The sequence below is a fragment of the Podarcis pityusensis genome, assembly GCF_964106645.2.
Source record: "Podarcis pityusensis genome assembly, chromosome: 6".
Taxonomy (NCBI): Eukaryota; Metazoa; Chordata; class Lepidosauria; order Squamata; family Lacertidae; genus Podarcis; species Podarcis pityusensis.
In genome coordinates, this window is record NC_138030.1 from 70,201,796 (window position 1) to 70,216,259 (window position 14,464).

The 14,464-nt window shown below is 42.4% G+C and overlaps 1 protein-coding gene and 1 long non-coding RNA gene across 6 annotated transcripts in view; one reads left to right on the forward strand and one right to left on the reverse strand.

Moving 5' to 3' along the window:
- Positions 1–14,464, reverse strand: part of DDAH1 (dimethylarginine dimethylaminohydrolase 1) — a 123,071-nt gene that overhangs the window by 26,892 nt on the left and 81,715 nt on the right. The gene's annotated exons all lie outside the window — the stretch shown is intronic.
- LOC308478797 lies at positions 10,408–13,605 on the forward strand. Its single transcript, XR_013987286.1, has 2 exons — positions 10,408–10,787; positions 13,306–13,605. It is a non-coding gene; the product is annotated as an uncharacterized lncRNA (long non-coding RNA).

Here is a 14,464-nt window from a genome sequence, read left to right on the forward strand (position 1 = left end):
GCTTTTAACCATGCATATTGTCCAGCTTTGTATCTGCTGTACTGGAACATCCACATATCAAACCAAAAAGAGATGTCCGGAAATTTATTTAAAGGTGATATGCTTTTTTAGCCAAGTTTAGAGAACCAACTTTCAATCTGGCATAATCACACTGATGATTGGTGTTATTAGGAAAGTCTACTTATTTTTGTGAAGGTAGATTCAAATGAAAGAAAAGCCCCCCCTCCGCCCCCCCAAATCAATCAGTTGGGAGGGGTTAACCAAATAAAATATTTCAAGATTTATTGCACAGCTTGGACTTGTGAGTACCTCATTTGCTTTTTAGGGACGCGGGTGGCGCTGTGGGTAAAACCTCAGCGCCTAGGACTTGCCGATCGCATGGTCGGCAGTTCGAATCCCCGCGGCGGGGTGCGCTCCCGTCATTCGGTCCCAGCGCCTGCCAACCTAGCAGTTCGAAAGCACCTCCGGGTGCAAGTAAATAAATAGGGACCGCTTACCAGCGGGAAGGTAAACGGCTTTCCGTGTGCTGCGCTGGCTCGCCAGAGGCAGCTTGTCACGCTGGCCACGTGACCCGGAAGTGTCTGCGGACAGCGCTGGCTCCCGGCCTATAGAGTGAGATGAGTGCACAACCCTAGAGTCTGGCAAGACTGGCCCAAATGGGCAGGGGTACCTTTACCTTTACATTTGCTTTGTGATACTGAAGAGTCCCCAAAATGCATTTCAAAGGCAACACTTTGACATTAGTCACGCATGCCCTGCAAGACTGAATGTAAATTTCTGGGAATCTGTTGTAAAGTCTTCTGGGCATCCACATAAAAGCACTTCAAGCATCTTAACTACAGCACCACTCCTGAACTAGAAAACTTCTGTGCCCAGAAGCCATTTTTATCTTACAATTAAAAGTTGTCAATTGTGCTAATGCATGGCGGGGGGCAAGAAGTCTGCTCCACTTCATTGTGGGGAGGAGTTGCGGTGGACCGCGTGGCCACCCACTCACCTCCAGGGCGGGGGACAAAGTCTTGTGTTGCCCGGGGGATCCCGGCCACATCAACGAGCAGCCAGCCAATCCTCTGGCTGGTGGGGGCGTGGCCGTTGAGGGGCCTGGTAGGAATTTTTCTACTTGGCAAAATTGGCATGGGGCCATTTGGTTTTCGCCTACCTCGTAGCAATTGTCACAACTTTGTAAGGTTTTGCGGTTAGGCATTGTTTGACCTTATGATGGGGGAGGTGTGCCCATCACCTGCTCCTCCAAGCTTAAGGGTATTCTGTTAAAGGAATCCGGGGTGTGTGGATCTTGTCCAAAGTCCGGGGCTAGGCTAGGGCCATGCCACAACCCCATCAGGAACACCTGGGGGAGCTCGAGTTGGTCTGCATTGACGGGGCTCCCCCTTCTGGTGGTTTACCCTTACCAGACTCCCTGCGCAACGCAGGAGTCAGATACAGTCCGGTTCATTCAATGCCTAAGCCAATACCGCTCACATTCTGTAATGAATAAAGTTGTGGCCAAAATTTGCCCAATAACATTAACCTAATATTTGTGTCCTGTGTGTTTATTCTTCAACGAGGGGGTGGTTGCGGGGTCTTGACACGCAAATAGACCACCATAGTAAATTAACAACTTGGGTATTCCGAGTTGCCCACTCCTTCACAAACTTGCAATTGCTCTGCTCTGATTTCTACACTTATTCCTTGATAGACATTAAATATCTAATTTGGTGTGCACTGGGCATTTTCTTTGCAAAAGGTGGCGTGATTGCGCACAGCTAACAAAACAGTCCTTGCTTGTTTGTAGCAAGTAGTTCAGGTGTTGGCAGTACAACTCTGTGTTACAAACATGTCTGCAAAAGTGACATGCAGGCTGGGAACATTAACCCCTGCCATATGGGAATCCCTTGCAGATGATCTCAGTGCCTGGGGACAGACAGTCAGGTTGTTTATCCACAGCAGTGACCAGAGAAGGAAAGACAATTGGGAGGAGCAAAGAGAGAACACACACCATGGTGCACCTGTGGCAGCAAAACTGGATGCCACATCTAACTGCCCCACCTGCAATAAAACATGTCTCTCCCGTATCGGTCTCTACAGCCACAGCAAGCACTGCAACTCTCCAACGGTTTGACTTCGCCCCTGAAGGCATGCTCTTTCATTTGTCTCCCGACGGATGCCAACAAAAATACTTTTAGACACCATAAGTCTAGCAATTTCACTGACCATTCTGAATCATGGATCTTGCTGCAATTGCAAAAGTCAAGTTACTGGTTCACTGCCATATGAGCTGCCCTCATGTGCGAAGACAAAACAAGTCACAAAAGTAACATGAGAACTGGTTGTAAGGTTCCATTGATTTTTCTGGATAACACTCAGTATACAGAACTCGCTGCTATGGGAAGAGGTCGCATCAATATGATAAGGCAGGTGGAAGCAAAGCAAAAGGCAGGTTCTTAGGAGTACTGAGGCTTATGCCGGCCACAAAGAAAGCAAATGTCTCTGCTGCCTGTGATGGCATAGCAATACCAAGTGAATTGGCTGAGATTAAGTGGAGATTCGTTTAACCTCGTGGTACAGAAGAGATGAGACAGATGAATTTAAGTAGTGAGAGAACTCATAAGCTAGGTCATAATTTCTTTAAAAATCTATTTGCCTGCAAGTGTCAAAGCTTAAATATTGAATCAATATGAACCAGACTTAAAAAATTATTTCACTCGTAAAAAAAAAATGAGTGCAGTGGTACAAAACAGTGAATTCATTTAAAGAAACCATGAAGCCATGACCTGAGTTGATCATATTAGTTCAATGCCCATTAATAATATTATGAACTGTTTCAAACTTTAAAATCTCTCTCTCTCTCTGGGTGAAAGCTAGGTGCAGCACTGAGTAACTGTGACCAGATATAGATAGATAGATAGATACATAGATAGATAGATAGATAGATAGATAGATGATAAATAGATAGATAGTAGATAGATAGATATGAAGAAGGTTAATTATTTCCTCCCTGCACCACTTCTTTCCTCTCAAAATGATCACCCCCCCAGTTGCTAATGGGCATAATGTAACCCCATTATACTTGTCTCCCCTCCCCCAACTGCCTGCAGTGGACTATTAGCAGCTCCGGGGGGTTGGGAGAAGATTTCAACAGGAAAACCTCCATGACCTCAGATTCCAGCAGTGTCACAGCCAGAACAGAGTATGACCAAGAAGGCATTGAACCTGAGCCCTTTAACTGAGCCTGAACTTAACTTAGGCCCCCCTGTGCCCAGATCCAATATTGAAGCCCTTGAGTCAATTTATCCTTCCTTAGAAGCATATAATCATAGAACGGTAGAGTCAGAAGGGAAGTCCAACCCTCTTATTTATTTAATTTTATTTTTTTATTGTATAAAGGGTTGCTAAACTACTCGAGGAATTTTGTGATCGGTGCAGTGGGGAATGGGCTTATAATATCAGAAGCTCCAAACATCAGGTGCTCTCCACTGGTGTTCTGATGTCCGCTAAATTTTATTATGTTGGAAGTTCACAGCTGTGTTTTTAAGCTCGCCCTAGAAAGCAAGTTGTATGTTTGCTTACCGAAGAAGAGAAAACGGCCTGCATTTGTACACATGCCCTTTCTAAAAGAAAGCTGCATGTAGACTCAATTTTAAGTTTAAGAGCACACAACAGAAGGCTTTTATAATAACTGCTACCCATTAATATATCAAGTGGCTGAATGCTTAAGCCTTTATTGCTCTGTGCTGTGATTCCCCCACCCCAAATAAGCACATTCCTGTTGTGAGATGGAATGCATCTAATCCATAATAAATCTGGTCGAGAGACTCTGGGTTTAAGCCAGCTGAGCTACGTTTGAAGAAAAAGGATATTAAATGTGTTTGATGGCATTTATAAGAATCCTATTTTCTTGGCCCCTCCACTTTAAAATGGAACGCATTAGTCTTTGCATAGATGCAGTTCATCAACTGCCTCAGCTGCTATATGCAAAATATCTATCCCTTGCACAGTTGTGCCAATGTGCTTTAAATGAAAGCCATTTCTTAAAAAGTTATTTATTGGCACTTGGTTATCTCAACTCTGGCAACAAAACAAATGTTTTCAAAATGAGAACAGAAATGACAGATTGATGAGCAGAATGGAGGGAGGGAAAAGAAACAGGAAGACGAACCCTTTATTTTCTTAGCTGCCCGGTGCAAACAGCGTACAACATTTTATAAAATTGGCTTGAAAGCTGAAAACCTTGAACAAATGCCTGGATCTGTGTCAGCTATAGGCAAACTCGGCCCTCCGTATGTTTTTTGGGACTACAACTACCATCATCCCTGACCACTGGTCCTGTTAGCCAGGGATGATGGGAGTTGTAGTCCCAAAAACATATGGAGGGCTGAGTTTGCCTATGCCTGATCTATGTCAAAAAAAGGACATGGCTCTGTTGGTCTTTGCATACCCTCTAGAAAATGGCCAGCAAAGAAGTATTCTTAACTTAACCCAACACAGGAGCTGAAATGTCATTCGGTGGGAGCTGAATTTCTCCCACTGTGAATGCCTTGTTCAGAACTTGGTTCTATAGACTACATGAAAGTATGTTAAAATTCCTTCCTTGCCCCCTAACCCTCTTCTCTGAGAACAAATGGCAATGCTGAACAAGCCTATTAGCACCATCTCTAAAGAAATATTATTAGTGAAACAAACAAGCCAGCGGTACAGGAAATTGTTAAGGCTCTAGCTAGTACAGTGGTACCTCGGGATGCGAACGGGATCCATTCCGGAGCCCCGTTCACATCCTGAACATAATGTAAGATGCGACAGCGAGTCTGCGTGTGCGCGGGTCACATTTTGCCACTCCCGCGCATGCGTGTGACATCATTTTGAGTGTCTGCGCATGCGCGAGCGGCGAAACCCAGAAGTAACACACTCCGTTACTTCCGGGTCGCCGCGGAGCGCAACCCGATTGCGCTCAACCTGAAGCGTATTTATCCCGAGGTATGACTGTATTAGGTTTTGAGGCCCCATCACTGCTTTCCACAGAGATGCCCATTCCTTACTGCTCCAGGTCAAACAGATGTCCAAGCAACTCTGTAAGTTATGTTTTCAAGCTCTAAACATGAGCTTGCAGCATGCATCCAAATCTTAATTTCTTTCTCGTTTGTAAGTGAAACTCTTAATTTTCCTATTTGAGTGTTCAACTGTTTGCTTCATCATCATCATATTATTTATACCCCGCCCATCTGGCTGGGTTGCTTCCATGACATATCTCTCTCCTTCAACCAATCCTAAGCATAAAGTCATAAGGATTCACAGTTCTGCTCCCCACATCGGTTTCACTATCAGCAGCCCCCACCCCCACATGCTACAGTTTTTGACTGTTCCTTTAATTTGAAAAGCACTTAATGCAAGAGCTATAAAACAGGAATGTGAAGGGCTCTTTAAACAACACCGTCACTTAGGTATACGTGTGTGCTATTTTTAGCCTGTGTGAATATTACATTAATGGATTACAGCTTTATACATGCATATTATTTAGAACAAGGGTGAAAATTATATTAAAAAGTTTGAGGCCTAAGGGCGAAGGAGGGTTAAGGAAGGGAGAATTCTGGTCAAAATGTACATGATGAAATACGGGAATAAGTTGCGGAGGCATGGAAAACTTTTGCCGATAATTAGCTGCAAAATACCAGTAAATATTTGGTTGGATAGAGACGATGACAGAAAATGTAAATCTTAGACAAGTATGCTGAGAAAGCAACATTCTAAATACTTTTCTGCTCACAATTACAAAATGGTCAATTGTTAGATGCTGGACTGAGAGAGGCACAGTCTATTCTGCCGGGACCTGCACGGTAGGCCAAGAATGCACCTGCATAAGCGAAGCATTCATTATCTTTGAGACACCCAATATCCCATAATACCCAGACTGACTGCTAGTTCCAAGTCCACCATTGACCACACGCCATGTGCCCCATTTCCCCCCTCCTTTTTTTTGCAATGAAAAGTATTTAAAATTCATGAAGCTTGCTGAAAGCTCAGCTGTCACATTCTACTCATTCCAAAGTGCATGGGAAAAAGAGAGTATAATGGACATTTCAGCTGGAGCTACTATTGCCCTTGAATAACCAATATTCCATTAAATTGCTAATAAACCCACTTGAAGATGTAGATAACAATCAAGCCATACAGGAGAATTCCTTTCCCCTAACACTGAGATGTCAGATTTCACTTTGTACAGTACTACTGTTTCTGTGCTATTTGTTCAGGGCTTGACGCAAGGTATTCAGAACGCTTGCTCCATTCCAGAGATCACAAGCTGCTCTGTTTTAAAGGGCCCAGAATATCCTTTAGGTGTAGATTACTGCCGAGTCCCTCCTTTTAATTATTATCATGGTTTTCGTTTTTTAAAAAGCACCTAAAATGAATGAGGTACTCTACAAAAATAGTTTAAAGAAATTATAAAAGGCTTTGCCTTAAGCCTTACTATCAAATTAAAATACAAAGGGAGAAAGGAGGAGAATTAAATAATAATATAACTGCGAGAATGATATGATTCTTCTTGCTTCATATACAGTATGAAAATTTGGAAATGTAATGGCAATGTTTATTTAATATCACAGGAGAAAAGGCAGCTTATATGGACTTGTGTGTATGTATGCCTGCAGGAATACCAAGAGTATTAGAGTAAATGCTGTAAGTCTTATATTGGGGCCTCTTCAAATTGCCATCTAGATTCCACGTTTCCTAAAACATTTTTGTCCTAAACCAGAGTTTGAGAACCTTTGGCCACCCAATTGCTGTTGGACTACAGTGCCCATCATGCCTGGCCATTGGCTTTGCTGGCTGGGGCTGATGGGACTTGGGAGACTAACAACCTCTGGGAGACCTCAGGCTCTCCATCCCAGCTCTAAACTTTTTGAAATGTTCCTAACTTCTTCTGAATACATTAGTCTCCAAAAGGCTTCAGTTGGACTGCCACAGTCCATATGCTTTGGGTTGACAATTCAAATCTGTGTGACGGGGTGAGCTCCCATTGCTCTGTCCCAGTTTCTGCCAACCTAGAAGTTCGAAAGCACACAGTGCAAGTAGATAAATAGGTACATGTTGTTTTTTTAAAACACACACACACAGACATTTTTTTAAACTTTCCTTTCTCAGTCCTTTACAACGCCCATTACTGTACCATGGTGTTGAATAGGAATGGAAATGTTGCAATTTATGAAAACGGAAAACAATAGCATCATGGAAAACTAGTAAATTCATTCAAGATGTGCAACAAACTAAACATGTGGTTATTACAAGGGGCATTTTTACAATGAAAGAAGTGCTGGAATCCTCCATCCTTGAGAAAACCTAGTGTTTTATATTTGCAGCATTCACTTAAGAAGTGACTGAAAACAAAGCAACCAATGGCTCCAAAAAGCATTTCATTAATCCTTTCGGAAATCTCTCTGACATGCCGAACACTTCTAAGTGTGGGTTGGTTAGACCACCAGGGCAGAAGGTTCTGGGAATGGTTTTCACTCTGCCATCCCATCAGGCTGTAGACTCTTACCTGCATGAGCTGGCTAGGCCTGTGGACATTTTTCTATCATCTTCTTTCTAAGTTCCAAGCTCTTACAGCAGCCTTATGCAAGCCCAATGGATAATCCACAGCAGACAACCACCGATGGAAGGGAAGGGCCAAGGTAGAGACACAAGGTGTTATTATCGTTAATTTATAAAGTGTCTAAAATTATTAGGGGCAGTTGAATATGAAAGCAGGCTCTGCTCATAGTCTCGATTTCAAGACATGGCACATCAGAAAGGAAAGGAACAGAATGGGCCTGTCTTCTATGTGTTCTTTCCTGCATGTTCCATTCATTATCTACGACTTTGGTCCAGATTCCTCAGCCACGTGAGGCTCAGCAGGGACCAACAAGGAGTAAGACCTGGTTGGTGGTGACAACCACCCCTTTTAGCGGAGATTGATCAAACCCCCCCAGCACTACACAGCTTTAAGTATTTACCAAAACCTGGTTAAGAAGGCATTTAGCTGAAAAGAACACATTATCTCCTCATTATGAGTATGTTAAGGCTGTTTTGCTTTTTCTGTGCCTTCACTTTGTTTTGGGGAGGTATTGTTTTTCTGATGTTGGTATTTTCTGGTGGTAGTTTAGTTGATTTGATTACATTGAATGTACAGGTGACTCCCCATTTATGCAGAGGTTATGTTCTGGCCCCCTGCACACATAAAAAAGGAACACACCACAGCCCCTCTGGCTTGCGAGGAGAACCTTCCAGGAGTGGGAAGAGGACTCCCCTTTTGGGCTCTAGGGAAAGTCTCCTTATAAGCTGGAGGTGCCGTGGGACTTTGTTGAAGCTTTTCAGGTTTCTTCCTCCCCTTCTGGGTTTTTGGCACTGCACGTATGCGCAGTGGTGCATGACTTGAATGCGTGTAAATGACGGGAAGCCTGTATATTTTATTGTTGCCACTTTAAGTTTCTTTTTGGGGGGATCTAAGTGGGATATGCTTTACAAATAAACAACTGGTGATATCCTGCAATGATTATGCCCCTTACAGGAAAGAGGCTTTCCCCCCCAGGTACGCTGACTAGTTCTGACAATAAAAACAATGCAAAGGAAACAAGAGAACTACCTAACTACAGCAGAATCTCTACAGCACAAACAAATGACTGGCATGGTTCACCTCCGCTACTGTGCGCACTAAAGCAAAGAGCGGCTCCAAACAAGTACATAGTAGAGATTGATAAGGACACTTGGATAGTGATTTAGTACTCTCAATTTAAGCTATACCTTGGTTCATGCTGTTCAAAGAGCATGAAAGGCAAGACAAGAACAACAGATATGTACATAATTTACTTCCCATCTTTGTATCCCAATGGTTTGCAAGGGATCAGAAGAACTGGAAAGAATATCTATATCTATACACTTTCATACCACTTGCTATTAGAGAATAATGTGCGATACCTTTTCACTGAGATTCCAGCGAAACTTTTGCTTTTTATCAATGGAAGCCAAGATTAAGTTCAAATAACTTATTGCTAATTTAAATAACCTGGGACACGGGTGGTGCTGTGGTCTAAACCACTGAGCCTAGGGTTTGCCAATCAGAAGATCGGCAGTTCGAATCCCCATGATGGGGTGAGCTCCTGTTGCTTGGTCCCTGTTCCTGCCAACCTAGAAGTTCAAAAGCACGTCAAGTGTGCTGCTCTTGTTTCGCCATAAGCGGTTTAGTCATGCTGGCCACATGACCCGGAAAAACTGTCTGCGGAAGTGGACAAACACTGGCTCCCTTGGCCTGTAAAGCGAGATGAGCGCCGCAACCCCAGAGTCGTTCGCGACTGGACTTAACTGTCAGGGGTCCTTTACCTTTTCAAAATTTAAATAAACTTGTGTAGGGAGGCTGCCAGAAACATAACAAAAGGAAAGAAGGAGACATGGCAGGAAGCCTAAGGGTGGGCTATAGTATTTTTCCCTATAGTACTTTCCCTTCTAAACATATATCAATAACCCCAAAGCTCTATATTTTCCTAAAACTTTTATTAAAGAAAATAGTGTGTGTTGTATAAAGTAAACCTAGACCTCTGCATAAAGATGTGGGTTGTGGTGTGTTCCCCCCCCCCAACATTGAAGATAGAAAACTAGTCTGTTGGCAACTTAGACAGATGCAAGCACAGTCCTTGCTTATTCAGAACAAGATTCTACTGGTTTCAATGTTGCATTTTCCTTTCTGTGTTTTAAGACTGTAGTCTAAATCTGCTTCTGTTACTATGTAGACGACCTTCCTAGTTAATGATAAATCTGGACACGCCTTTCAGAACACATGGTTGCATTGGGTAGGGTAAAAAGTAGACCAACACAAGTTGTTCACAACCACCCATGAAAAATAGAAGGAAACAAAACCAGTCACGCTGGATGACGGGAGGGGTTGGCATTCTCTGACCAATGCCAAACAAACAAAAAGGACAAACAGAGAAAAGAAACTGCTTTTCCTTTGTTAAGAAGACTATTCATTTCAAGGGGCTATAGGGCTCTATAAAGAGGTTTCATTCTTTCCTACTATGATATACTCGGCTGTAAAAAAAAAAGTAGTGAGGGGAAAATCTGATCAACACAGCAACCATTTCATATAGCTTTTAAGAGAAAGTCCAGGTGAGACACACTCTACATTGGAACTGCTACAAAAGCTCCTGTAAGTGGGAAGTGATGTCACAAGTGAAGTAAATACTTCTGGTTGTGTGTCTAGACAATCTGATTCACAGTGACGTTTTCCAATACATGTGTGGTCTAGGGCAGCTTCAGGTGGCTTACGTGTAGCTTTTAAAAAAATGGTTGCGTTAATTTTTCTCCTCCCTAGCAAATCGTGAACTGCAAATCCCATGTAGCAAGAAATATCCCTGCTTGCCTATTTAATTACAGTTCAGCTTATAACAACAGAAAGGGAGTTGTTTGTTTAGAAAATAGGTGAAAAATCTTTCGGTTTTTATACATCTATCCTTCCTTGGAGCAAACACAGTCTTAAGCTTTTGTGAACATTTGATAAATCTCTTAGCAACTAGTCACTAGAGTGGATTCAGCCAACAATGGATGATTCACAGTTTTTAGCACAGGGTTGTCTGCCAAACGGCCTGAATAAACTCATATTGCTAGACACTACGGCAAAATGTACCCTGATCTCTTCGAAACTATTATATCAGAGGAAAGCTAAGCTGCGTACATTCCTCCAACTCGGTTGACGCCTGGAGAAAAAACAAATGCCTACTAATCCTACGTCTCTCTTCTCAATGCCACATAGGACTTACACCCAGGTAACTCTTCTAAATCTTGCTTTTTTGACAAAGTAGTGATCTCTGTTCCTCTTAATTAGAACAACTGTACTTCTGGCTGAAAATGCTTCAAAACTACTCTACGTAAAACAGGGACAAGAATAAAATAAGGGTTCTCAAAGCGAGTCGAAAGATTGCAATGGAGACAGCCTTAAGGACTTATTTATATGACAGGCACTGTAGTCATGAGATAGACAGGACTGCCATGTAAAATGGAATGAAATAGTCATGTGAATGCTGGTGCCAGATGCAGAATTCAGAGGAAACAGGGGCTTGCATTATTTATTTATTTTGGGATGCCATTATGGACACTCATTAAAGCTGTTCTCACAGCAGCATGCAAAAAAAAGGCTGACTCATCCTCATTTTGCCAGTAGTGTCGCATTTCCAAAAGCGTCTCCATGAATGGCAACTGCAACTGGAAGTCAATGTGCAATGACTCAAAACGCAGACAGCTTTCCAGGTCATGTGGCCAGCATGACTAAACCACTTCTGGTGCAACAGAAGCCAGAGCACACAGAAACTCTGCTTACCTTCCCAGCGTGGCAATACCTATTTATCTACTTGCACTGGTGTGCTTCTGAACCGCTAGGTTGGCAGGAGATGGGACAGAGCAAAGGGATCTCGCCTCATCACGTGAATTTGAACCGCCAACCTTGGAAATTCTAATCATTAAAAACATGTTGAGGGGGTGTGGGGAATAGCTACCTAATGAGATGATGCGGCAAGAGTACAGATAATCACTCAGAGACGCTGCTTCATATCTTGACTGGGATCCCTTGTTGATATTTGCATGGGGGGCGGGAAATAACCTGCATTCCACAAAGCAGTAAATTTTGCCTTCACGGGCATGAGTGACTTCATTGGAAAATGCAGGCTAGCCTTAAATGGTCTTACTTTCACATCTAGCTCTCTTCCAGATGTTATTCCTTTTACAAATATCGCAGCAACTTAATCTTAACTATGTCCCTTTAAAGAAAGAAGTTTGCATGGCCACCGGTAGATCTGGATGATCCGAGTGCAAATCGGCCAGGATTTTATTGGGCAAGCTGCTAACTTTTATTCTAATCTACATAAATGCAGATAATTTACACAACTGCTTCTTGTCCAATGCGTTATTGATGTGGTATGTTGTATATCTAAAGAAAACCTATCAGAGGAAAAATGGGCTCAGCAGAATGGAGAGTGGCCTGTAGTAATGATGGGGTCAAAACCGTAGGTTTTTTTAAATGTTATTTGATACATACAAGATATATTGTGTTCTCTCTCAATGAATACAAACAAGAACTTTGGCTCAAAACAATGGTCTGGTTTGGATATACCCACCCCACAAAACAAATAATGGTTGCACTGTGGAAGATAATGAAATTGAGTATGCCATTGGAAGACTTTTGAGGAAGAGTAGGTGTTCAATTCAGAATGAATCTTGCTTATACAGATACCATTGGTGCCAAATAATATAATGCATTTGTAGTACCCACCTGTGTGGCTCAGCAAGACACGTTTGAAGTTGCTCCTAGCTCATTAGCTCTTTAATTGGTTGCCTCCTCCTTCCATCTTTTCTTCTGACGTGACTTTTGCTTCTTGGATTAATATCCTGATCAGTATTCTGGATTAATACCCTGATTAGTTAAGTAATGTAACATCCATTTGGGGTGTAGTGGGGAACTCTGGCTTTAAAACAAAGCAGGATCTCTGTACCAATGTGTCACGTGAGAGGGGAGGAGAGAGGGAGAACACAAGTCTGATGCTTGTTCCTGGCTTCACAAACCAGGTTTCTCATAAGCAACGACATTACTCCAAACCAGAGCATTGTTTTGAGCCAAAGTTCAGTCTTTCATAATGGGACGTGGGTGGTGCTGTGGTCTAAACCACAGAGCCTAGGGCTTGCCGATCAGAAGGTCGGCAGTTCGAAACCCTGTGACGGGGTGAGCTCCCGTTGCTCGGTCCCCCTCAAGTGCAAGTAGATAAATAGGTACCGCTCCGGCAGGAAGGTAAATGGTGTTTCTGTGCACTGCTCTGGTTCTCCAGAAGCGGCTTAGTCATGCTGGCCACATGACCCGGAAGCTGTCTGCAGACAAACGCCGTTTCCCTCAGCTCTAGCAAAATAAGCGCCGCAACCCCAGAGTTGTCCACGACTGGACTTAACGGTCAGGGGTTCTTTACTTTTACTCAGTCTTTCATAGATCATATTGCAATATCAACAAGCCATACTTAAAACAGTACCCCAATGTAATCCGTTAATTTCAAAGCATGAACTGTTAATTTCGGGGTGGGGTCCTAAGCATTACAAGTTTGGGCTATGGCACACACCATAAACATGTTACACAATTAATGAAGCTTAATATGTGCTGCAAAAGTGGTAGATTTAAATGTTGATGAAATACCAGGAGCAGTGTGTTATGCAGAGCAGGAAGAGCCATTTACCTTTTTCTTAAACCTTTTAAGGGCATCGGAGGATAATTCTGTGAACCTGTCTCTTCACACATATTTCTTGCAGCTGCTGAGATGACTTCATAGCCAAACTCCGAATTTGGATTCCTACATGTTGTGATAATCAGCTGGGGTTTGGAAAATCATTCAAAAAATCAAAACGTTCTGGCAACTTAACAAGGCTTCTGAAAAAACAACAGTTTAACATCTGGAACTAAAATTCTTCATGGAAGCTGAGATTTACAAAGCACAGAACATTTTCTCTTATAGTAACTTTTAGTTCAATAAACCTAATTGAACTTAAAGTATAAAACCACGACTGTTTGTATACAGATGTTGAAATGTTTCAATTAAAATAAAATATGCAGCATGAGAGCTCCAGAGCTGTTTTATAATCTGAATGGGCAAGGACACTGAAAGGGAGCTTACAGACTTCATGTTTAGTTCCACCACATGAATTTCTTCTAAGAGTTCTTTAATACCACAGCCAAAGAACTGGCTGATTTATTTAATTCAAGATGTGAAATTCAGCCCCACCTTCCTTTTTAGCATTTGCCTTCTCCACCCATTTATCAGAGCCCCCCTTCGGCTTCTGTTTCTCAGTCTGTTGTTTACTGTGAACCCTTGCTTCTGCCACCTTGCCTCACTGGGCAACCTGCCCCATAGCTCCCCTATTTTTCAGCATCTATTTCAAGCTCTCAGACAGCCCAATGAAATTTCTGCTACACCTAAAGTCTATGTATGGCTTCACTGTGAGTAAAACCATACATAGACAGAAATTTCTATTATATATTTCTAGTATAGCAGAAATTTCTGTTCCCTCGCAGATATTTTGCTAAGCACTTAGAATGGTCATGTACATTCTACAGCACCAGACCAGGCCAACCAATCAGAGGCTTCCTTGCTACAAGCGCAATCAGGCACTTCCCTGTTGTTTCTTATTTTATTTGATAAGGCCTTTGACAGGGCTTGGATATACCCTAATTCAAAATGTGACAGCACCTGTTGGAATCAATTATAAACTTCTGTTAATTGTAACTAACTTGCTTCATCAATTTCAATAGTACTTACAGAAAACTAACTTCCCACTGTATTTTACTGCTTGGTCACTATACCAGTAAGTAGCTGGCTATAATTAAAAGCTGTCATACGGCATCAACGCTAGAAAAAAATATTACAACAACGTTACATCTACCATTCCTTGGCATCTTCCTACTTAATTTTAT